The sequence below is a fragment of the Poromitra crassiceps genome (genome assembly GCF_964638095.1).
Source record: "Poromitra crassiceps genome assembly, chromosome: 11".
NCBI classification, from domain to species: domain Eukaryota; kingdom Metazoa; phylum Chordata; class Actinopteri; order Beryciformes; family Melamphaidae; genus Poromitra; species Poromitra crassiceps.
The window spans coordinates 1,584,940-1,609,864 of NC_139643.1; the positions used below are offsets into that span (position 1 = coordinate 1,584,940).

General features: G+C 46.6%; 1 pseudogene across 1 annotated transcript in view; it reads left to right on the top strand.

Moving 5' to 3' along the window:
- The first annotated feature begins 2,162 nt into the window (after positions 1–2,162).
- The window catches only part of LOC310785569 (phosphatidylinositol 4-kinase beta-like), a 101,283-nt pseudogene continuing 78,520 nt past the window's right edge, over positions 2,163–24,925 (top strand). Inside the window, exons 1-2 of the transcript XR_014554073.1 lie at positions 2,163–2,280; positions 22,608–23,104. The product of XR_014554073.1 is annotated as a phosphatidylinositol 4-kinase beta-like (transcript). The remainder of the gene's footprint in view (positions 2,281–22,607; positions 23,105–24,925) is intronic.

Consider the following 24,925-nt stretch of genomic DNA (forward strand, 5'->3'; position numbering starts at 1 on the left):
CCCTAACCCAACGTGAGTAGGCTACGTGACCAATTGAGAGTGCATGAGGTAATTAAAAGAAATGGGAAAGAATAAGAATGGTTTCTGTAGCCTACCTCTCTACCTGGTACCTTTATTTGAAGACCTTGGATTAATTGAAGAAAACCAAACCGATAATAATAGCTGAGTTTGTAACGCCGCCGAACATGAAAGCAGCCGTGCAATGCATCAAGAGCAGTAAAGCTGTTGTTGTGCACCGGCATGCATGTGTGTATCTGTGTGTGTGAGAGAGAGAAAGAGAGAGGGAGGAGAGAGACAGACTTTGGACACCTTGGAGAGCTCTGCTGCGCTCCTCTTGAGTCCGGAGACATATTACATTAAATTGGCCGTTTGTGGGCTGCTGGGTTGGGTTGGGTTCGGCGTTTTCCGATATTTTAACGGGCTAGGCGGTGCGGACTGGCTCCAATGACGGGTTGGGTTGGTGCGGGCGATAAAAAACCCTGACCTGCGCATCAGATGTTCACACACATCTACTATGTGTGTGAACAAATAAACAAACAAATAAACAAATAAACTATCAGGAACGCCTTGACGGAATTTCTTCACATTTGGCTCAAACGTCCACTTGGACTCAAGGATGAACTGATTTGATTTTGGTGGTCAAAGGTCAAGGTCACTGTGCCCTCACAAAGGCCATTTTCAAGCTCGTTAACGCGATATCCCACGCCTTGACGGAATTTCTTCACATTTGGCTGAAACATCCACTTGGACTTAAGGATGAACTGATTACATTTTGGTGGTCAAAGGTCAAACTTCAAGTTCACAATGATGTCCGTAGTGCTGGGAGTCACTGATCCTTGTTCTCCTGTTGTTTTGTTGTTGAATGATTTTCCTGGGTTGAATTTATCCTTGAGGCAGAGGCGTTGGCTGTTGCTGGGCCTTACTGCTGCAAAAAAGGTGACTCAGAGATGGAAGCCTCCTCATACTCTGCCTGGTGAATAATGGGTTTCTTCAGCTGTGGACCTGGCTGTCATGGAGATGTCGGTGGCCTGTGTGCATGGCGCTAAATTAGAAAATATTATCGGGTGGAATGCATTTGTTGAAGCCGTGCGTGGGGACCATGGCCATCTCCATGATAGCTAGGTTGCGTTTGTCTTTTTTTGTTTTTTTGCTTGTTGTCTGGTGGAGACTGTCCACTCATTGATCCTGCCTGGGTTGATTTGTCTAACCTGACGCTGCCAGATGGACGGTATAGCTCCACATAGGTTTCACTAAACCAGTCGATCTGGGTTTGAAGTCACCAGACCCGCTGACGGAGGCGGGCACTTTGTCCAAGCTACTTGGCAGGTGATTGGATGACCCATCTGTCTATCACCGCTGGTGGGTGTTAACTTCAACCAATCAGATCGCGGAAGGTGCCTGTGGCTGATCTCCGTGGTATTCATTGATTGAGTCCTCGCGGTCGTAAAGTCACCTTCGAAGCATTTAGTTAGATTATAACGAACTAGTTGTGTGGCTTAGCCTTCCCAAATGTTGTGGGTCGTTTTTTAGAATTTAATACATAGAATTGGGAACGTTACATTCAATTTCATTCACTGCCTGTCACTTCCGCGGCAGCAGCCATGTTGACGAGTGAAAAGAACTACAAAGACCATGTACCCACTACTTGCCCAGACGAGCCAGAGCCCGCCTACGGCCGCCGCTGATTGGTCGAGCCGGCATGGCTCGACCAATCATCTTAACTGCCTGTGCAGGTCCAGACCGTCATGGAGAACCAAATGCAATGTGAGTTCACGTGACGGGCGGTTTACCAGGCTATGATTTGTCCTGAAGGGCACATATTATATTTAATACTGTGAGCTATATATTAGCTATATATCTTTGTTGGTTTTGTGTGTGTGTGTGTGTGTGTGTGTGTGTGTGTGTGTGTGTGTGTGTGTGTGTGTGTGTGTGTGTGTGTGTGTGTGTGTGTGTGTGTGTGTGTGTGTGTGTGTGTGGGAGGAGGGGGGGGGGGGGGTTAAGTGAATCTGCTTGTGTATGTGTTTGTATTTTTTTTTTCTTTCTTGTTAAAAAGAACGACTCAATAATTTGTTTTATAAAAAAAATATGCTTTTATTGTGTAAATCACCGGACGTCGTGTTGAAGTTTATTATAGTCGCGAGCTTGACTGGTTTTGCGTCAGCGCTGCCTGAGACCAGGGAGCAGCCCACAGCCTGAAAACCACTAAACCAGGACTGAAACCAGGACTAAAGCTGGACTAAACCTGGACTAAAGCTGGACTCCAGCAGCTTCAGGGCGCAGGTAACGTGAAGCAGTTTGTTGTCCTCCCTGTGGCTGTTCTGTGCTGTTGGAGACCAGCCAGGCTAAACCATCCGAGTCCTCATGCCTAAGCTAACCAAGCTAAAAACACTGCAGCTCACATCATCTCATAGTACCAATACGCAGCCGTCCTCGGCTGTTAGCTAGCATGTTAGCTAGGCCTGTTGCAGACCCGGGCTCGTTTGTTTTCATCGGGAAGGAAGGGAGTGGCTCTCGGCTCTCACGGCCCCACGTTAATGTGTTGTTCATACACGGTTCCTGTAGTACGCTAACTTGCAGCCTATCTGTGGCGCTCCGCAGTGATTTGATTCTGATTTATGTCCCCCCCCTCTCCTTTCCATAGCATATCTGCAGTATTCCTGTAATATTCCTATAGGGCTTTAGTTCGTGTATATTATTCTATACTAGTGAGTCTATAGTGAATCTATGGTGTTTCTATCTATACGAGGGATCAGCCGAGCAGCATTTTGTAAAAAAAAAAAAAAAACGCGTCACTGGGTGGCAATGGAACCCTATGGAGCTGACCGTGTTTACAATTTAAAAACTGCGACAGTTCACGCATCTTTAACACGACATGCATATATTATACATCAAACTCTTGCGCTAATTCTGCTCTCACTCAGAATGTCCAAATATAAGCAATGCGATGTATACTTTTTGAGATATTAACGTTTGTTTGGCACAACTCATACTAGTTAACTGCCGCGGGGTTACGCATTTTTGGGTGGCAGTGACATCACGCTGATTCGTCCTATCCCAGCAAGCATGGACGGACCGGACGAATCGAGAGAGCCCAATCGGGGCCAGCTCAAGTCATATCATGAGAGTCAGATCTGGCCCAGATTATCACTGTATCACTATCCAACTCATTTCACTCACCACTGAAATATCCATGAGGATAACTAAATGGTTGCAATCAATCACGTATTTCTCAGCCTGGGCTATTTTTTATCCAAAATCCGAGTGATCAGCACTTGCATGTGGACACTGGACAATCTGCGCTGATTAACTGTTTATTCGTGGAGGTGAGACTATGAGGAGATGAATTGCAGGGGAATCCTGCAATTGTCTCACTTGCATATCTTGTTGCCAGATTGTTTTGAAAGAGAGAAAATACACCGCGAGGCGTAAACTATACATTTGAGTTGGAAGTTGCATGCTGTAGCATTGGGCGGCGTTAATGTGTTTCGGGGTAATGCTTACACAGATTGTAGACGGTTACACGTTGATGTTCGATCCACAAAAAAGTATTATATTTAAAAAAAATGTAGCATAAATTGTTAATCTGGACATAATTATAGCTTTATGTATAAAGCTGCTGAATATACACTGTGTAAATAGCAGAATAAATGAACATGCCCATTCATGGTAATGGTCATATTTCGACGTCAGTTTGACATTCCCGCGTAGACGTCTAAATCATCCCCAAACCGGCATGTGATTTGGCCACGTCCTGGACGTCACTGAAAGATGTCATCACAACGTTATCATGATGTAATTTTGCTTGCTGGGATACTATTTCCATAATACTAGACTACATAGTGTTTCCCTATATGGACTTGCAGTGTGTTCTTCAAAACAAGAAGGCTACAAAGTGCTTCGTAACAGTTAGTCCATGGGCCAATGCAGAAATCGGTACCACCTGAGGTGACCGCACAAAATCGTGCGGTCTGCACAATTTTGTTATTTTTGTCTTCCTACATGTCTCTAGTTTATATTTTGGTATGATAACCCTGCCGATTTGGTAGCTTAAGGATAGTTATCACTCTGTAAACAAACCTACCCCCATATAAATGACAAAAGCCTGATTTCTGTGTATTAGTCCAGATGATATGTGAAAATTATGTTCCCTTTTTCGTAAAAGCATGAAACTTGGTACGCTTATAGTTTGGGGCCCTGTACATTTTCAGAAATTGAGCCATCGCAAAAATGCCTTGTGGCGGCCATTTTAATTCTGCCATAAGAAAATTATGTAGTTTGCATCATATCTCCTGAACCACACATGCTAACACTGAAAAGGAGATGTCTATCCCAACGTTTTCATGGTCAAGGATTACAATGATACCATATAGAACATCATAAACTGTTAAAGTGACTAATCAATGGTGAATTCGATGACGTGAGAAGGAAATGACAGTGGCTGGGTTTCCCAAAAGCTTCTTAGCGCTAAGAAGCTTCTTTAACCCTTCTTAAGGCCCCCTTAAGAAGCAAACGCGTTTCCCAATTGCTTCTTAGCCTAAGATGATCTTTCGTTATGAAGGCATGCGTTTCCCAAAAGCTTCTTAGCGCTAAGAAGCTTCTTTGACCCTTCTTAAGGGTCCCGTAAGAAGCCAATGAAGCCAACGCGTTTCCCGATTGCTTCTTAGCCTAAAATTATCTTCCGTTAAGAAGGCTGCGTTTCCCAAAAGCTTCTTAGTGCTAAGATGATCTTTCGTTAAGGTTTTGTAAGAAGGGTCTGGGGCATTCTTAACACCTTCTTAATAAACACTGGCAGATCCAGCCGTGTCAGGCAAAAGGAGATACTTGTGTCCACTGTTCCTCTTGTGTTTTTCCCTTTTTCCTTTCTTTCGTGCACCCTTTAGTGTTTAAAATTGGGGAACACTTGAAAATCTCCCCTGTATGTATGGTTACTTGTGTTTTAAATGTTTTACCGTAGGCTATATTCCTCTAATGAGAATGGATTCCTTTTACAATAAGAATGTTGTGGATTTATATAGCACCTTTCACAGAACCCAAGGTCGCTTAAATTCTGTAGTGTTTCTCGCAATTTTGTTGTATGCTGTGTATATAAAGCAATTTGAACTGCAGTCCATGTCTGAAATAAATCCTGTTTAATAGAAGAAGTTCTTGTTTAACATGACCACGATTAGGTTATTCTACAACAGTGTTTCTCAATCACTGGTTCGTGGCCCACTGGTGGGCTCAGAGTGCCACCTAGTGGGCCGCAGAGGACCTCTCACATCGAGATGGTGGACAGCTCCAGTTAAGATGCTTCTTAAGAGCCTTCTTTAGCGATGTGTTAAGAAGGCTGTTAAGAAGGCGTTTGGGAAACACTTCTTTGGAGCCTTCTTAACTCCTTAAGAAGCTTCTTAACTCCTTAAGAAGCTTCTTAACTAGAGATGCTGCGATCGAGATTTTTCAATTCCGATCCGATTTCGATATTTTAGCTCAAAACCGATCCGATTCCGATCAAATTTCGATACCCGATTCGATACCGATTTCGATCCGATACCGATACAGCACATATTTAAGTCTCTCTATTCTGTCTGATAGCTAGCAGGCAACAAACATTTTTAGGGTTAGGTATGTATGTGTGTGCTTTGGTAATATAGTATGTAAACGATTTAGTTCATCTAATTAATTTGATGTAAAACTAAAACATAACAATCAAATTAGGGCTGGGCGATATGGCCCGTGACAAAGCAACATTATTAAATAATTTAGAGCAATGAAACACACAGAGTAATTAACCTTAAAGACGTTAACTCTCTCACATGTAGGTACACACAATCAGACAGACTCCTGCTGCACTCTCTATAGCCTACATGGAGTAAAGAAACGCTTCAATGAGGTAGCCTATGTGCTCTCAAAACAAACATTTTGGAAGGATTATTCGCTGTAATTATTATTTGAAGTGTCCATATAATGCCACCGCAGATTTTCTGTTGTGGACTCGACTGTGATCTATTTGTCAACTTTACTGCAACGTGAGTAGGCTGTGAACAATTGAGTGCGCATGAGGTAATTAAAAGAAATCAGACAGCGAGTCTGGCCGTATCTGCAAGCCGTGTGCGCACCTGCTGCACTACTACGTTTAGCCTACTACTGCAACATGGCCAATTGAGAGCGCATGAGGTAATTAAAAGAAATGGGGAAGAATAAGAACTGTTTCTGTAGCCTGCCTAGTGCCTACCTACCTCTACCTGCTACCTCCATTTGAAACACTGCGCGGTCACGCCATCCGCACTTTGGGGAAGCGTAGTCGGTCGCGCTATCTGAAGACCATGGATTAATTGAAGAAAGACCGACATGAAAGCAGCAGCGCAACTCATCCAGAGCAGGCCTAGGCTACAACTGTTGTCGCGCACGGCAGCATGTGATGTGAGTGTCTGTGTGTGTGTGTGAGAGAGAGAGAGGGGGGAGAGAGACAGTTATTAGCTGCTTTGCACACCTTGGAAGCTCTGCTGTGCTCCTCCTGCGTCCGGAGACATATTACATTAAATTGGCCGTTGCGGGCTGCTGGGTTGGGCTGGGTTCGGAATTTTCAGATATTTTAACGGGGCGGGCTGGCTCCAATGATGGGTTGGGTTGGGGCGGGCCTTAAAAAAACCTGACCCGCGCATCACTACTGGCCATCCTAGGCTCAACGCAGCCTCTGTGTGCTGCTGCTGCTGCTGCATGCTGGATAGAAATCCTGGAGCGGAGTCATGGAATGGAGTGCTTATATCGGAGCCTTGGATCGGTCATTTTCGCTGGAATCCGATCCGATCCGATCCATGTTTTTTGGCTGATATCGCGCCGATATCCGATCACATGATCGGATCGCAGCATCTCTATTCTTAACTCTTAAGAAGACTACTCTGCGTTGGTCGTGTCTACTATTAGAGGTAAGATGTGATGCATCGATATTAAATTTAGACTGTTTAAAGGACGGCTTTTCCGTGGGGAATATGAATATATATTAAATCTCACGCCCCTAAGGTTTTCGAATCCGTTGAAATTTTTGAAATTGGTTGTTTACAGCCAGAGATATCAAGCATCTCTCACATTATTTCCATGTCGCTCTGACGCAAAACGCGTCAGAGCGACAAGTCCAGCCTTGCGGAAGTCGAGCATCTATGAACTACACTACTTGTGGGCCTGTGCTGCCATGGTCCCGCCTCTAGAGGTCCTCCACGCCCCTTCAGAGGTCTTGAACAAAAACAAAAGGCAGCCATCTTTTTCCACCACCTAGCCTGCTGTAGCTAGGTTAGCTTTCCATAGCTCCTTGCAAAGAGACCATATCTCGGGAACGGAAGCACTGACAGACACGGGACTGGCGGCATTGGAAAGCTCGTCAAATTTTACATCTAGTAGTATGTGCGTTGAAGTAACGAAATCAACGCTGAGCAATGTACCCGTTTTTACACATTTTTACATAAAATAGTTACAACATCAGATGCGCGTAACTCCTACGAAAATGCCTTAAAATGCATGAATTTTTTTTTATGAAGACATCTCCCGACATGTATACTTCGGTTTAAATTTGGTGCAATTTGGAGGCAATTTTATTTTCGATTTTTTCTTCTTCTCATAATGTATTATTGTCGAAGCTTTCTTCTTCTTCTTCTTTGAGTTTTATGGCGGTTGGCAAACATATGTGCATTACCGCCACCTACTGGAGTTTGATATCAGCCAAATGCCTGAGGGGTGGGCATGGAAACGAAGGCCACGCGAGCCCAGTGCATTGTGGGAAATGTAGGATTTCGAGTCCCCGCACCCGCACCTCCCCCCCACCAGCCCCCCCCCCACACAGAGTGGATTTCTGTTGATATCTTTGGCTGTGAAGAAGCAATTTCAAAAATTTCAACGGATTCGACAACCTTAGGGGCGTGAGATTTAATATATATTCATATTCCCCACGGGAAAGCCATCCTTTAATAACAATCGAAAATCTTGCTCGTAGCTGCTTTAAAATAAAAGTGCATTTGGAATTGCATTGTATTATGATCCAAATAAACAACTGCATGTACTTCCATTATATTTTATTCGATTATCATTTTCTTTTTTCTTTTCTTTTTTAATCGATTTTTGACATTTGTGAATCGATGCAGAATCATGCACGTCCGCATCGCGATGCATCTTATAATCGATTATTTTTGACACCCCTAATATGCAAGACAGACTTTTAATTACATCCTTCAATGTAGACTACATCAGAGATACTTTTCAGAAAGCAATTATCCACTCCATGAAAAAACAATGACCATCAATGACTGTGTTTTCCACCTAACCCCCTAACTCACAGGACTAAGGATTGAGGAAATGTCTAATCTAGCCAGACTATTTCATTGTGAGAGATGATTGTAGGCCTTAATTTGGAAGAATGACTTTAGTCTACTGGAAATGTTTTGGATCCAGTAATGGTGTTTGGTATGAATGAACCATTATGATTGAACTGTCATGTAGCCTAGTGGATGAAATTCAACTTTGTTACTAGGAGTTGCATGTTGGGCAATTTGAGTAATTAGCATAACTAGTGCAGTACCCCATTCACCACCCCATGGGCGCTCCCCCTCCCACACACACACACACTGCACTGTCAGGTCCCCCTTAAGCGCAAATTATGCTCGAGCGAAATCGCCGGCGCTGACTGCGCCGAGGGGGTCGCTGCAGCTGGGCGTCCTATCGGCGCAGCTCGGCGGAGGGGGCGTGCAGCTCCTCGAAAATGTGACTCCGCAGCGTCAACTCCTTGTTGTGAGGAATGAGGAAATGCCATTTCCTCATTTAACAGTGCTTGTCCCTCATCTTGCAAAGCCTTCTGCAGGCTCACCGGAATGAGTTTTGAAATGGAGGGACAATAAAATGTCCCCCCACCGACATGATTGCAAGTTCTTGGTAAATGACACGATCGTTTTGGACGTGTACCGCAGCCAACGCGCCGAGTTAACGTTCGAGTATGCACAGTCTCGCTGTTGCCGCTCGGCGGCGGCAAGGCTCCAAGTCGAGGCTGCGCAGAACCTTGTCGGCGCCTTTAGTCTCAACGCCAGACCCATGAGAGTTCTTATGCTGATACACTATAGCCGTTTTCCCACATGCGCTTTTTACCGCTAAATGACCGGAAAGTGGTCTAATGCCTTCATGTGTGAAAGTTGTTTTCCGGTATAAGCGCGACCCCGTCATCGCGGACATTTCACCAGTTTCGAGCCAGTCAGAAGAGCGGTATGCCTGATCAGGGACACAAGTGTGAAACGTGTCAAGTCATTTGCCGGTCCTTCTCATGGGCGAGGTGTACACACGTTGCTTAATGTTCCAGCGGGCATCATCTAATCATTCGCGCACATTAAAGCAAACTGGCGAAATGATCTTGTGATAATAAGCGCGGTATGTCAGCTTCATGTGTGGGCGTGCCGATTTCCCCCTCTCCCCTCTCTGCTGCCTGCTCGCTCTCTGGCCAGTCCTTCAGTCCTCCTCCTTCAGTCAGCAGCCTGACAGGGACACAGACAGCTCTGAGAGTCTTGCAAGCCGCCCAACGCTTGCTGAGAAAGCAAATGCACAAAGCGAAATGTGGAAGTATTTTGCTTACCTTGCCGACAGCGAAGGCAAGCCCGGACACATCAAACAAAGCCAGTCTGTAAAAAGTGCTTCAACGCGACGCAGGTGAACGGATAAACATCGAACCAGCCAGGCTATTTCTCTCAGACAGGGATCCCAACTTCTTCAAAGATTTCAGTTCAAAGACTGGTTAGCAAATGTAAGGAAGCTTGTGTGCTTGCCTCGGGTGATGTGTGAAGTGTGCTGGCTCGTCATTACGTCGTTGGCGCGTTGGTTCGTGGGCGTCAATTGCCCCGAGAACAGGCCTGATGGTGGGCCATTATGGACCCTTTTCTACAGGCCTGTTCTCGGGGCAATTGACGCCCACGAACCAACGCGCCAACGACGTAATGACGATGACACCGCCGTGACATCATCAATGATGACGTCAGAGTTCACCTGTGAGGTCATCGGCGATGTCAGACGGTCTAGGCTGACTGTGATGGCAGACGGGACTTTGCGGGGTCACCGATGATGTCATAGCTCCCTGTTGTAAGGAAGCTTGTGTGCTTGCCTCAGGTGATGTGTGAAGTGTGCTGGATCGTAGTTGAGGGCTCACGGGCAGTGGTCGGTCAGAACCACAGAGATGTCGGTCCTCGGACGCGGTTGAAGGAATACCACTCGTGACCTGGCTGGTTGTAAGGCAGCCAGTCACCAGGGCCTGGCTGGTTGTAAGGCAGCCAGTGACCGGGACCTGGCTGGTTGTAAGGCAGCCAGTGACCAAGAGTGATCGGTCAGAACCACAGAGATGTCGGTCCTCGGATTCGGTCGTGGGAAGGGAAGACATTATGAAGAAGAGGAATACAGCATCACAGAACACCTTGTTATATACACCCTCGTTGGTGATGTCACAACGTCCAGGGAGCTATGACATCATCGGTGACCCCGCAAAGTCCCGTCTGCCATCACAGTCAGCCTAGACCGTCTGACATCGCCGATGACCTCACAGGTGAACTCTGACGTCATCATTGATGATGTCACGGCGGTGTCATCGTCATTACGTCGTTGGCGCGTTGGTTCGTGGGCGTCAATTGCCCCGAGAACAGGCCTGATGGTGGGCCATTATGGACCCTTTTCTACAGCCGCTCCCCGATTCCTGTGGGGAATCTGTATTCTTCCAGAAATGGCCGGAATGGCCCTCCAGTCCCACCTGGTATAGGCAGGGCTTGGTTGATTAGTCTGGCGGTGAGGGGGGCTGTGGTCCGCTTGGCCACCGGCCGGGTGTAGGTACGGGTCTACACGTTGTTGTCCAGTCCAGGGGAAAAGTTTGGTGACCGTCCCCATTGGCCAAATGTGTGCAGGAGCTGGGGGTCTACCCAGCAACTGCTGTAGTGAGCTGTAGTGGCCTCTGGTGGCTTGAGTTTCCAGTTCAGGAAACTCAGCTGCGTGAGGTCAGCGCGGGAGCTGCTCAGGAGCTGGGGGTCTACCCAGCTACTGCTGTAGTGAGGGGCCTCTGGTTCTGGTGGCTTGAGTTTCCAGTTGAGGAAACTCAGCGGCGTAGGGTCGGCGAGGGAGTGAGGGGCCTCTGGTGGCTTGAGTTTCCAGTTGAGGAAACTCAGCGGCGTAAGGTCGGCGAGGAAGCAGTTTGTCTGCCCTCGTTGGAGGTAAGCCTCGGCCTTACTATAGTCCTCGGCCCTTAGTGCCTTGTTGGCCGCCCCGTGGAGCGCCGGTGTGGGATCCTCGATGAGGGCACCGAAGGTCGTACACTCCTCCGGCATGGCGGGGGGCCGGCCTGAGGCCACAGTAACCTGGCTTCCTCAACTCCTTGCTCCGATCCGCGGTTGTGTGGAGTTGGGGTGTCTCTGGCCAGCGATCTGGGCTGAGAAGAGGGAAGGGGGGTCCGCAACCCCAACTGCTGGTGGTGAGTGCGGGAAGGGGCCTTCCCCGCGTAATGTCGACCGCAACAGCTACCTGCGGTTGCGGTAGCTCGTCCTCCCACTCTACCCAGGCCTGCAGCAGTGTCTCGGGTAGGACTGGGTCATCCCAGCCCGGTCTCCATTTCCATAGGTGCTGTATGAGCAGGACAAGATGGATCCTCCCGAACTGATGGAGGGGCAAATTCCTCGGGCGGAATTCCTGCTGCAGGGCAGTGATGGGGTAAGGTTGCTCGCCTAGACCAAGGTTCGGTTCCGTAAAGGCTCTCTTGGTACAATAGGTCTGCTCTGGGCAAATTGCCGGCGAGACGATGAGGGAGACGGCCACCCTGTGAAGCATCTGGGGCTCCTGCCTCACCGTCCGCAAAGGCATGTCAACTTGCTCCACTTGCTCGGACTTCTTGGCCTCCCTAGAGGGCTTGGCTGGAGTTGTCTCCATGAGCCCGGGCAGGGCCAGGAGGTGAATTCTGGGAATAGGTAATGGTGATGGCTGGTCCCGCCCTCTGGGGGGGTCCCAGCTGTCGTGTCCGGCTATCTTGTGGGAATGATTGACGCCGGCCGGCTGACTGTACCCTGTGCTGTTGGTCCCCGCGTTCGCCATGCCTCCCTGAGTGTGGGGTATCCCAGTGGCGCGCTCGGCCGCCCCGTTGCACTCTATTGCATGCTCAGGGTCGGCGACCTTTGTCGGCGGACGTGTCCTGGGTGTGGGTGTTGGTGGCGTTGGCGATGGCCATTGCCCTTGTCTGGGCAGTGGAACAGGGGGTTCCATAGTTTGGGTCGTTGGCTCTGGAGCCACCGTGCTGACCTGACCCTGGTCGTGGGAGGTGCGGGGCACAGGTGAAATGTTCAGCCGGGATGCAGGCACCGGTGAAGTGGGTGGCGCCCTCTGGGGCTCCTGCTCAGCTTGGCTCAGCAGGCGTCGGCTTCTATCCAGGCGGCAGATTATCTGCTCTCTAGCTTGGAGGGCCTTGGCCTGGAGCTGCTGGGCTGCCTCTTCGGCCCGCAGAGCCTCTGCTTGGGCCTGTTCTTGGGCCCGCTGAGCCTCTGCTTGGGCCTGTTCTTGGGCCCGCTGAGCCTCTGCTTGGGCCCATTCTCGGGCCCGCTGACCACATCGGGACCTTTGTTCCTGCTCAGCCTTCAACCTAGCATAGCCCTGCGCCATTACGGCTTCCATCCTTAGGATCTCTTCATGAGATGTCGCTTGCTGTGCCTTCCTCCTAGCGCTAGCGTGGCCAAAGGCCGGTAGGGCTCTGGCCTTGATCCATAGGAGCTCCATACGGTTCTCTGCAGCTTCCTCTGCCTCAAACTCAGCCCTTATCTGGGCTAAATCGGCCCTTGCCTGGGCTGCCTGAGCGGGGAGTCGGTTTTCCTGGTGGCTGCGGATGAGCTCCTGCCCCGATCGGATCGTCTGGTGGGAGTGTAGGGGGTCTGGCCCCTGACTACTACTCCTGCTGTATCCAGATGTGATCTGCTGGGGAAGGGATTGCTCCTCTGGTCGGTGGGGTGCCGTGGCCAGAGCGAGCTCACCTGACTCCTGTTCCATCTCTGAGCGACGCAAGTCCTCTGATCCGCTCGAAGGACCAATTTGTAAGGAAGCTTGTGTGCTTGCCTCGGGTGATGTGTGAAGTGTGCTGGATCGTAGTTGAGGGCTCACGGGCAGTGGTCGGTCAGAACCACAGAGATGTCGGTCCTCGGACGCGGTTGAAGGAATACCACTTGTGACCTGGCTGGTTGTAAGGCAGCCAGTCACCAGGGCCTGGCTGGTTGTAAGGCAGCCAGTGACCGGGACCTGGCTGGTTGTAAGGCAGCCAGTGACCAAGAGTGATCGGTCAGAACCACAGAGATGTCGGTCCTCGGATTCGGTCGTGGGAAGGGAAGACATTATGAAGAAGAGGAATACAGCGTCACAGAACACCTTGTAATATACACCCTCGTTGGTGATGTCACAACGTCCAGGGAGCTATGAGGTGTACACACGTTGCTTAATGTTCCAGCGGGCATCATCTAATCATCACATTAAAGCAAACTGGCGAAATTATCTTGTGATAATAAGCGCGGTATGTCAGCTTCATGTGTGGGCGTGCCGATTTCCCCCTCTCCCCTCTCTGCTGCCTGCTCGCTCTCTGGCCAGTCCTTCAGTCCTCCTCCTTCAGTCAGCAGCCTGACAGGGACACAGACAGCTCTGAGAGTCTTGCAAGCCGCCCAACGCTTGTTGAGAAAGCAAATGCACGAAGCGAAATGTGGAAGTATTTTGCTTACCTTGCCGACAGCGAAGGCAAGCCCGGACACATCAAACAAAGCCAGTCTGTAAAAAGTGCTTCAACGCGACGCAGGTGAACGGATAAACATCGAACCAGCCAGGCTATTTCTCTCAGACAGGGATCCCAACTTCTTCAAAGATTTCAGTTCAAAGACTGGTTAGCGAATGTAAGGAAGCTTGTGTGCTTGCCTCGGGTGATGTGTGAAGTGTGCTGGCTCGTCATTACGTCGTTGGCGCGTTGGTTCGTGGGCGTCAATTGCCCCGAGAACAGGCCTGATGGTGGGCCATTATGGACCCTTTTCTACAGGCCTGTTCTCGGGGCAATTAACGCCCACGAACCAACGCGCCAACGACGTAATGACGATGACACCGCCGTGACATCATCAATGATGACGTCAGAGTTCACCTGTGAGGTCATCGCCGACTCCTGTTCCATCTCTGAGCGACGCAAGTCCTCTGATCCGCTCGAAGGACCAATTTGTAAGGAAGCTTGTGTGCTTGCCTCGGGTGATGTGTGAAGTGTGCTGGATCGTAGTTGAGGGCTCACGGGCAGTGGTCGGTCAGAACCACAGAGATGTCGGTCCTCGGACGCGGTTGAAGGAATACCACTTGTGACCTGGCTGGTTGTAAGGCAGCCAGTCACCAGGGCCTGGCTGGTTGTAAGGCAGCCAGTGACCGGGACCTGGCTGGTTGTAAGGCAGCCAGTGACCAAGAGTGATCGGTCAGAACCACAGAGATGTCGGTCCTCGGATTCGGTCGTGGGAAGGGAAGACATTATGAAGAAGAGGAATACAGCGTCACAGAACACCTTGTAATATACACCCTCGTTGGTGATGTCACCACGTCCAGGGAGCTATGACATCATCGGTGACCCCGCAAAGTCCCGTCTGCCATCACAGTCAGCCTAGACCGTCTGACATCGCCGATGACCTCACAGGTGAACTCTGACGTCATCATTGATGATGTCACGGCGGTGTCATCGTCATTACGTCGTTGGCGCGTTGGTTCGCGGGCATCAATTGCCCCGAGAACAGGCCTGATGGTGGGCCATTATGGACCCTTTTCTACAGCGAATGTGAATGATACAACATACATGCCCTCTTAAGTTAAACGAGTGTGATTTATTGTGTGACAAGCAAACTTATTTCACCATCAGAGTTTTGCCAACACATCACTCCCCACCCGCTCTGCAGTGCCGCCCCGCCCCCCAACATACAGGCAATTTCGCTGCTATATTCCCACATGCGAGCGCCCAGGTGTGAAGGGAAATTCCGGGAAATGTCCGATATTGACTTACAGGTAATTTTCCGGTACGCATGTGGGAAAACGGCTTACTTACTAAGTTACTGCATGCTGCAGATCTCTCTCTGGGTCTGGGACACTTTCCCTCAGCCAGCTGGGGTAGGAAGCGAACCGTTCACTTGGCCAGTGATTGGCCAGTGGATTCAGTGTTCGCCAATCAGTATACGACTTTGCGATCAGACGGCAGGGGAGACCCAGCCCATTTTTTAACCACTCTCTCATTGGTGCTACGACCTGTCACTCATTCAGTTTCAACCCCCCGAGACCCGTCCTCAAACCCCAGAAGTGGCTGTGAAGTGGCACAGACTAATTTATGTAGTATGCGGAGTGCAGCGATTCAACGTAATATTTGAGTCTGGGGAGATGCTAGGTCCCCCTAACCGCACTCTCCAAGTTTGAAGTCGAACTGACAAATGGTTCTTGAGATACGCGAAGGACAGACATACAGACATGGAATTATTGTATATACCAGTGACTTGTGCTTTTTGAGGCTACCCTTATTTGTGTCTCATTCAATCAGTTGTACACACTGCATTACTCGGACATGGGCATTATGCGGCCTGGGGGCCAGATGCAGCCCTCATGGCGGTTCTGCCTGGCAATTAAAAATTCAACATTTTGAAGCGGCTGGAAAGCCGCCTAGAGCCAACGGTACAAGACACACCGCAAATACTAGAGCAACAGATTAGTGCTGCACGATTAATCTAATCGCAATCGCAATCCCGATGTCAGCACGTGCGATTACATAACCGCAAAAGTGTGCGATTATTAGGGGTCCAAGCACGAAGTGCGTGGATCCCTATTGTATCTGTAATGTTTATTATTATTATTCTGCCCTAAAACAGCATGCACGTCAAAAACCGTAAGGGCTACAGTAGCCAGACCTTGCACATAGGTTGGAAATGTGCCCCACTGCTCAGAGACAAAAAATTAGCCATATTGGCCAGATGGTGGCGCTATAACAGACCCTTTTGCGTATTGACCCATAACTCACACCCATTTAAGCCTGCTAGATTTTCCAAAAAAAAAAACGAACTCGTCCTAGGCCATTTGCCCGAATGAGCCCAAACTTTTTCTGTGTCATCTCTGGACTTCCCTGATCTAAAGTTGTATAAAGAATTTGGATACGTGAAACCGTCTTGAAATGATAAATGTTTAAACTTTGACACTATGTCATCATAGATGACATCATAGATGACATCATAGATGACATCATCAGTGATGTCACAAGACTGTCACCTTCTCTATGACGACGTCAGTTATGACATCATAAATGACATCATAAATGACATCATAAATGACATCATAAATGCCCTTCTCCTGGTACTATATAAAGCCCCCATCACCACAGCTTAAATCACACTTGTGCAGTCATCACTCACATATCATATATGTGCACATATCAACTCTGACTAAATGTGCAATTCAGTGTCTATATTAATATTATCTGACATATAACCCCCAAGTCACCAGAAGCTTGGACCCCGCATCGCCGCTTGCGGCTATATTTATTATTATTTTCACATCTTTTTGAGTGTGTGTGTGTGTGCCTCTAGGGCTGTCACTTTTCATTCGAAATTCGAATGCAACTTCGAATGTGGGGGAGGGGTTCGTGTTTGATATGTAAATTGACTGTTAAATTTTTTTATTTTATTTTTATTATTATTATTATTATTATTATTATTATTATTATTATTTTTTTTTTTTTATGAACCAAAATTAACCAACTGCTGCTTGCTGGTAATGTTAATCCCATGTCAGAAAAAGTCTCCAGATTTGTCGCGTTAGTCTCTTCTGAGAAAGATTGTCTCCAGGGTCTGAAAAGTTGGATGTAGCCAAGTTTGTGAGGCAGTGTTGTGACTGTGAGCGTCCAAGCTAACACGTCGGGCTGATGCCCGGTGGCCTGCAGTGGGTTGCACCAGCTGTGCGTAAGTTGAAACGTAAGCTAGTTTGAACGTAAAGTCTCACTAAGTCCGAGTTTACGCACTACTAAAAATATTTGGGTTGCACCAAGTGAAATAGTTACAACGTAGGCATAAGTTAGAACTTAAAATTTACACCTACGTCTTACTAGGTGTAAAGTCCTCCATAAAATAGCAGTTGGCACGGATTGCAACTTGGCACCGTGGCGCATCGTTGTTTTGCGTCCGCAACGCGCTCTCCGTGATAAATTACACCCTTTCATATTTATGACTCACGCTTTTGTTTCCCACAAGCTGCAGCACTGCATACAAATTAAAATAACCGCAACAATTTAGTGAGGCAGGATGGTGGTATAGCCTACAATACTGATAAACATATTCAGTAATATGAACCTAAACGAACGTTACTCAATAACGTTCTCATTTGATTAGTGTTGATGAAATATGAAAGCACTAATTTGCGGTGGGCAACATGTCCTGTTTTCACTCCACTTACTTAAACAACCGTAAATAAACACCGTTTCCACCGTGCTTTCCACTGATTGGTCACAGATACTGTACACGTCATTGTCTGCGACACTATTTTGGTTAGTATGGACTTTAGGGTCTACTAGTTAAGATGTACCTTACGTCTCCGTGGTGCAACCAAACAAAGACACAACTTTAGTGTCAAACTACCGTAACTAGTTTGAACGTAGCAGTTAGTGTGGACTTTACACCCTAACTTAAGACAGAACTTACGTTCAGCTGGACTGATTTTTTTTTTTTTTTTTTTAATTAACCAAAAAACTTCGAATATATTCGAACGAATTTGGGAAAAAGTGACAGCCCTATGTGCCTCTAAACGTTACATGCGACGCAGCAAACACACGTTTCTCTGCCATCACACTGGGCATCAACACTAGCGGGAGACTTCTCCCATGCACTCCCGCAAATAAGTAATGTTATGCGCAGCAAGGTTACATCATGGATCATGGAGGCTCTCTCTCTCCCTCTCGGTAAGAGGGAGAGAGAGAACATCCATGACCGTCAACAGCGAGCTGTGCTAATAACTAGCTAGCCGTTCAGAAACGCATTTAAACAGCCATGTGATTAGTGAGAACGTCAGTAAAATAAGGAGAGAGCTGCAGGTGCTTATGCAGAACTAGTGCATGATTAAGTGCACAGCGGGTAATGACCCGCTGTGATGAAGAATATAGCGAGATCAACAAGGTTAATAGCAGCAAAACACTGTCACAGCTGCCAGCAGCAGCACACCCAGACTTAACTAGCCTGTCACATGACGCCTTCATGGTCCCTCGATAAAGTCTGCAGATGCACGTTACCTCCCCTCTCTCTCAAGAAGCATCACGCGAGTGTGGCGTTTAAGGCCATCTGTTGCTACAAAATAAATAAACGGGGTGTATCATTGTATTACTGGACAGTAGGGGTGGGGGAAAAAATCGATTCACCTAAGTATCGCGATTTTTAATGTCACGATTTTTTGGATCGATCTTTTATTCCAGAATCGATAATCGCAAATTAAAAAAAAAAAAATAACAAAAAAAAAAAATAACAAAAAAAAAAAAGCCGAATAACAACAACGCTCGTAGGGGGCAGGCTCGTAGGGGGCAGGCTCGCATGCTGCGCTTTACCCGATCAAAATGGAGTAGATGTGACCAGTACACAAACTACAAACGTGTAGTCAAACTTACTTTCAGCGTGTAACAAGTTGCTACTTCCTACTAGGGGTGGGGGAAAAAATCGATTCACCTAAGTATCGCGATTTTTAATGTCACGATTTTTTGGATCGATCTTTTATTCCAGAATCGATAATCGCAAATTAAAAAAAAAAAAATTTTTTTTTTTTTGGGTGCTTGCAGTCAGGCCACTCACTGAACAGCAGGCCAGGCGCCGCCTACTGGTTTACTAGTGGTTTTATTACTTTATTAGTTAGTCTGAAGTAATAATTACACTTCAGGGTTAAAGTGGGTGCATCTCATTGTAAAATTGGACCCAAATCTGGCTTCAAACGGCCCAAATTTCACTCGCGTTGGCCCATATCGGCCTGGCCTGCTTGGTATCTAATGCCCGGCCTGAATTATGATCCCAGTCCGCCCCTGTTTTTAACTATATCGCCCAGCCCTACTCATGATATATAATATACAGTCTCTAGTGTATGATTCAACTTTTCCCATGTTCTAATCTAGTGTAAAAAAGCAAACAAACTGAAAAAATAAAAGAAAAAAATAAACAAAAATCGCAATAAATCGTAATATCGAATCGCAATAATCGTAGAATCGCAATAATCGTGAATCGCAATATATATCGAATCGGCACCAAAGTATCGTGATAGTATCGAATCGGGAGATAAGTGAATCGGCACAGCCCTACTGGACAGACATGTAACTAATTTTGCAGTCTGAGCAATCTTCTATGTGCTGTAACACAGTGCAGTTTCTTTTTTACATGTTTGGGAGAGGCAAATGTCTAATTGTTTTTTATTTTTTTGTAAAGATAATTTTATTTCAAATTGTTTTATTTATTTAGTTTTAATATATTTTAAATTGTAATATATTTCATGTATTTTAGTGAAACCGTGGTATTTTTGTCCAAGGTTATCGATACAGTCAAAAACTCATGCCGGCACATCCCTAGATACCATTTGTTTATTATATCGCAATCACAATCGCAAATCCCAATATTGTCCACCTCATAATCGCTAATCGCACCTTTCCCCCAAATCGTGCAACACTACAACAGATGCCCAGAGATGGCCAATGGCCGACTGTGGGCTTGGTGTGTCTGTGGGCTTGGTGTGTCTGTGGTAGGGCTGTTGAAACGAATTTTGATATTCGAATATTATTCGAATTTAATAATTATGAACGAAATTCGATTATTATTATTTTTTTCAAACGTTTTTTATTTATTTATTATTATTATTATTATTATTATTATTATTATTATTATTATTATTATTATTATTATTATTATTATTATTATTATTATTTATTTTTTAGAACACTAGAACAGTGACAAGTTTTGACAACATACTTGAAGAAAAGAGTGTTAACTGAAGTTGACTGTTGAAGCTGCTATACTGATGTAAACCTACCTGTAGCTCTTAAAATGTATGTTCATTCATTGTTTTTTTTTTTTTTTTTTTTTTTTTTTTTTAATGTTTTTTTTTCCCGATTTTTTATCCCATTTTATCCCCCGTTTAGTGCTCATTTGATTACTCAATCCTGGTTGCTACTCCATCCTCTGCCGATCTGGGGAGAGCCGAGACTGATTCCATGCATCCTCCGAGACATGGGCAGTCAAGTCAGCCGCTTCTTTTCACCTGCCCGAGGGAGCTTCACTGGTAGGACATAGCACGTGGGAGGTTCACGCTATTCCAACCAGTTCCCCTCCCTCTGAACAGGCGCCCTTAACGATCAGAGGAGGAACCATATAAGCAACCAGGATGTTGCATGTTTTTGTGAAGGGGGTTCCTATATGAAGGAGACCCCCGGGAGGCACGGGAAGAACATGCAAACTCCACACAGAAAGGCCATTTTGCCGACCCCACCCGGGCGGTGGGCACTCTAGGACATGCGGACGGGCACGCATTCCTTCAGTGTTCACATCGGTCCAGGTGGGAATCGAACCCATGACCTTCGAGCTGTGAGGCGATAGTGCTTACCACTGCACCACCGTACCTCCCGATTCATTCATTCATTGTTAACTGAAGTTGACTGTTGAAGCTGCTATACTGAATGTAAACCTGTAGCTCTTAACTCATTGAATGCCATGGACGTCCTTCGACGTCCAATTAAATAGTGACGTAGAATGCCACGGACGTCCTTCGACGTCCAATGCGTTTTTTGACGGTGGGACGTCGATCAAAGCCTTCCGCAGCTCCTGTACAACTATAGTAGCTATTGGAGGTGTATAACCTATTTTACGGACTCATTAGGTGGCGACAGTGCTTGCTCGGTGCAGTCCAGATTAGAGACAGGTCCGAGAAACAGCCTAAAAGCCGTGGATCAAAGACAACCCGATGCATGCTCCCAGAGCCATTTGCTCTGTCGCGGGAGCTGACATTGGCTCCGAACAGGAGTCAATCCGCGCTCACAACTGAGCCCCTCTGTCCCTGTCTGTCTGTCTGTCTGTCTGTATAGTTTCTCCACCCGATTAGCAGACAGGAAAGCAGCCCCTGACGCCAAACCATTCAGCAATCCGGGTTGGCTCTTCCCTGCTGTGGCGCTGAGAGCCGACAGCAGCACACAAACGCAGCACTCCGAAAATATAATGGTTGCGTGAGGCTGTGTGCAGTGTGGGGAGGAGTTTACGGGGGGAGGGGGGGAGGGGGGTGGTGCACGCAGGGCATCACACAACAACTACGTCACTACATCAGAAAATATTATCTTCAGACTCAGTGAATGTGCTTGAAATGCTGCATTTCACAAAAGGCGGATTATCTCAGCTAATAATTTGAAAAGCCTGAAAACGCTGAAAACAACCTATCTTCTCCGGCTCATAACTAAAGAACGGAAAATGGTATCAATAAACTTTTTTTTGCTGATGATACAATAGAGCCAGCTCGTTCTTGTGCGTGTTCGGTGTTTACATAGTAATATCACACAATATTCTGTGGGCCTCGAGAAATCACTGAAAACGCTCTGAAAACTCTGGCACTGGGAGCATCCGTTCTCCAAAAGTGGCTGGCACTGAATGAGTTAAGTGCAATACGTGACTGATTTTTTTTTGTTCATGGCTCATTGTTGTTTTGGCAAAGTTTACTTATTTGTTTATTGATAAGGAGCTCAAACAAAGGCTGTGTCTTTTTTTATTATCAATTATTTTATTTTAGCATTTCAGACAGCACCAATACATCACTGATGAATATTAACTAAGCTCTGGTTATCTGACCTATTTTCTAATGCAATGAATGCATGTACATTGTACAAGGAACATGTTTTCTTAAATAAACATCATTGCTGGACTATTTGTGATAAGCCTAATATTATTTTGAATATTCATCCACCATTCACTTTTCCATCTACATTTGGTAAAATGCTTAGAAAAAGTTTTACTTGGTCAAACCCAAAGATTCAGCTATATTTAGAATCAGAACATAACATAAGAGAAGACAACAACTCACTCAGACCAAATTTTTTTTTTTTTTTTTTAATTCAATTAAAAATTAATTAAAATATTCGAATATAATTCGAATATTAAAATGTATAAAGCACTGAAATTCGAATTTGATTATAGAGGGAGATTGACAGCCCTAGTCTGTGGGCTTAAAGTCTTATGAGAAATAGCTGAGTTGGTGTTTTACAGTTTGTTTACTGAGTCTCTTTCTGGGAAGAGTTCTTTGATGTGTTGTACGAGACAATCACTTTCCACTGCTCTCCTGATTGTTGTCGGGTAAGAGCAGCAGCACCATGCAAGGACTTTCCAGATGTGTGAGGACCATGATAATGGGTTGCTGGGACTACATCAGCAGATATCCAAATTCAGGCATCGGAATCGGATCAGAACTGAAGAAAAGTGGATCGGTGCATCTCTTCTTATATTGTCTATTCCACAGGGTTCTAATTGGTGCTGTTTTATTTATAGAAAAAAACATGAAATAGCCACAGTTATTGATTTTCTCTCCCTCCCTCCCTCTCTCTCTCTCTCTCTTTCCAGGCTCCGCTGTTTCAAGATGGCCGACGCCGAGGTCTCCCTGTCCCCGGCCGTGCGGTCATCGCTCCACTCGGCGCTGCCCCCCGCCTCCTCGCCCACCTCCTTCTCCTGCCCCTCCTCCCCCTCCAGCGCATCCTCCTCCTCCTCATCTGACTCCTCCTCTTCCTCCTGCTCCGAGACCTCGTCTGACTGCCCTGCCCATCACCATCATCATCACCACCATCATCATCATCATCACCACCACCCGCGGCCCGTGCTGCAGCTGCCCCCCCCGGGCCCCCCAGAGCGGTCAGGGGAGGCATTGGTGTCCTCGCCCAGTGCCAGCCCGCGCTCCTCCAGCCCCAGTGGCAGCCTGGGCAGCACGGGCAGCCTGGGCAGCAGCAGTGCCAGCGAGGGCTTCGGCGGCAGCGGGGCGTCCAACGCCGGCGAGCCGCGCCCCCCCAGCCCCCTGCTCGACGTCATCTCTGAGGACGCCATGGAGATGGACCTGATCGACCAAGGTGACCCGGGGAGGGTAGGGTATCTGTAACCTGGTCAAAACCACCTTGCTTCCCCCCCTGAAATTACAATGTAACCCGGCCAATCAAGGTCTGTGTTGTTGTTGATGACGTAACCGGGCCAATCAGGAACTGCATCATCGTTGATGATGTAACTGGGCCAATCAGGAAATGCATCATAATTGATGACGTAACCGTGCCAATCAAGGTCAGCATCGTAGTTTTTTTATGCCTCCGCCGGCGATAGCCAGGCCGGAGGCATTATGGATCCGGGTTGTCCGTACGTCCGTCCGTACGTACGGACGGACATACGTCCGTACGTACGGACGTATGTTCGACGGATGTTCGTTAACGCGATATCTGAAGAACGCCTTGACGGAATTTCATCAAATTTGCCTCAAACATCGACTTAGACTCAAGGATGATGTGATTAGATTTTGGTGGTAAAGGTCAAAGGTCAAGGTCACTGTGACCTCTCAAACGCCATTTTCCAGCTTGTTAACGCGATATCTCATGAATGCCTTGATGGAATATCTGCCAATTTGGCTCAAACGTCGACTTGTGCGCAACGATGAAAAGATTACATTTTGGTGATCAAAGGTCAAGGTCACTGTGACCTCTCCAACGCCATTTTCAAGCTTGTTAACGCCATATCTCAGGAATGCCTTGACGGAATTTCATCAAATTTGCCTCAAACATTAACTTGGCCTCAAGGATGAACTGATCACAAACTTCTGATACAAACTTCAAGGTCACTGTGACCTCACAAACGCCATTCCCAAGTTGGTTAACGCAATATCTCAAGAACGGCTTGATAGAATTTCTTCTGATTTGGCTCAAACATCGACTTGGATGCAAGGATGAACTGATTCCATTTCGGTTATCAAAGGTCAAGGTCACTGTGACCTCTCGAATGCCATTTTCAAGCTTGTTAACACGATATCTCAGGAGTTTCTTGATGGAATTTCTTCGAATTTGCCTCAAACGTCCACTTGGACTCAAGGATGAACTGATTACATTTTGGTGGTCAAAGTTCAAGGCCACTGTGACCTCACACACCCAATTTCCAAGCTCTGTAACGCAACATCTCAGGAGTGCCTTGATGGAATTTCTTCCAATTTGCCTCAAATGTTGATTTGGACTCAAGATTCAAGATTAAAAAACAGTCTAGAGCAGCAGTTTAAAGTGCAACACAACAGTTAAAGTGCAAATGACAACAGTAGCAACGATCTAAAGTGCACAGTAGAGATATAAAGTGCATGGTAGCAAAGTGCAGTGTGGCGAGTGACTGCCTTCACTCTCAGCAGCACATTTATATCACAAGAAAGAGCTACAATGTATCATTGTATTAACGCACAAAAGAAAACCACAGTCCAGACCAAAGGGCAGACAAAGTATATAATACAGATATACTGTACTGTACCCCTAAGAATAAATAAAGATAAAAGGATAAAAGAATAAAATAAATAAAATAAATAAAATAAATAAAATAAATAAAATAAATAAAATAAATAAAATAAATAAAATAAAATAAAATAAAATAAAATAAATAAAATAAATAAAATAACAGCAACGGCAGATGGGGAGACATTACATTTGTACCCCAGCAGCGTTCATCGCTCTGATAGAGACAGGCACAAAGGAATTTCTGTATCTGTTCTTTTTAACTATGGGGGCACGAAGGCGGAGCCCGGAAGGAAGCAGCTCATATTCGAACCTCAGAGGGTGGGCATCATCTAATCGGATGGACACAGCTTTTTTCAGCACCTGATTGTTACAGATCTGGTCCAGGCTTCTGAACTGGGTTCCGGCTATTTTTGAAGC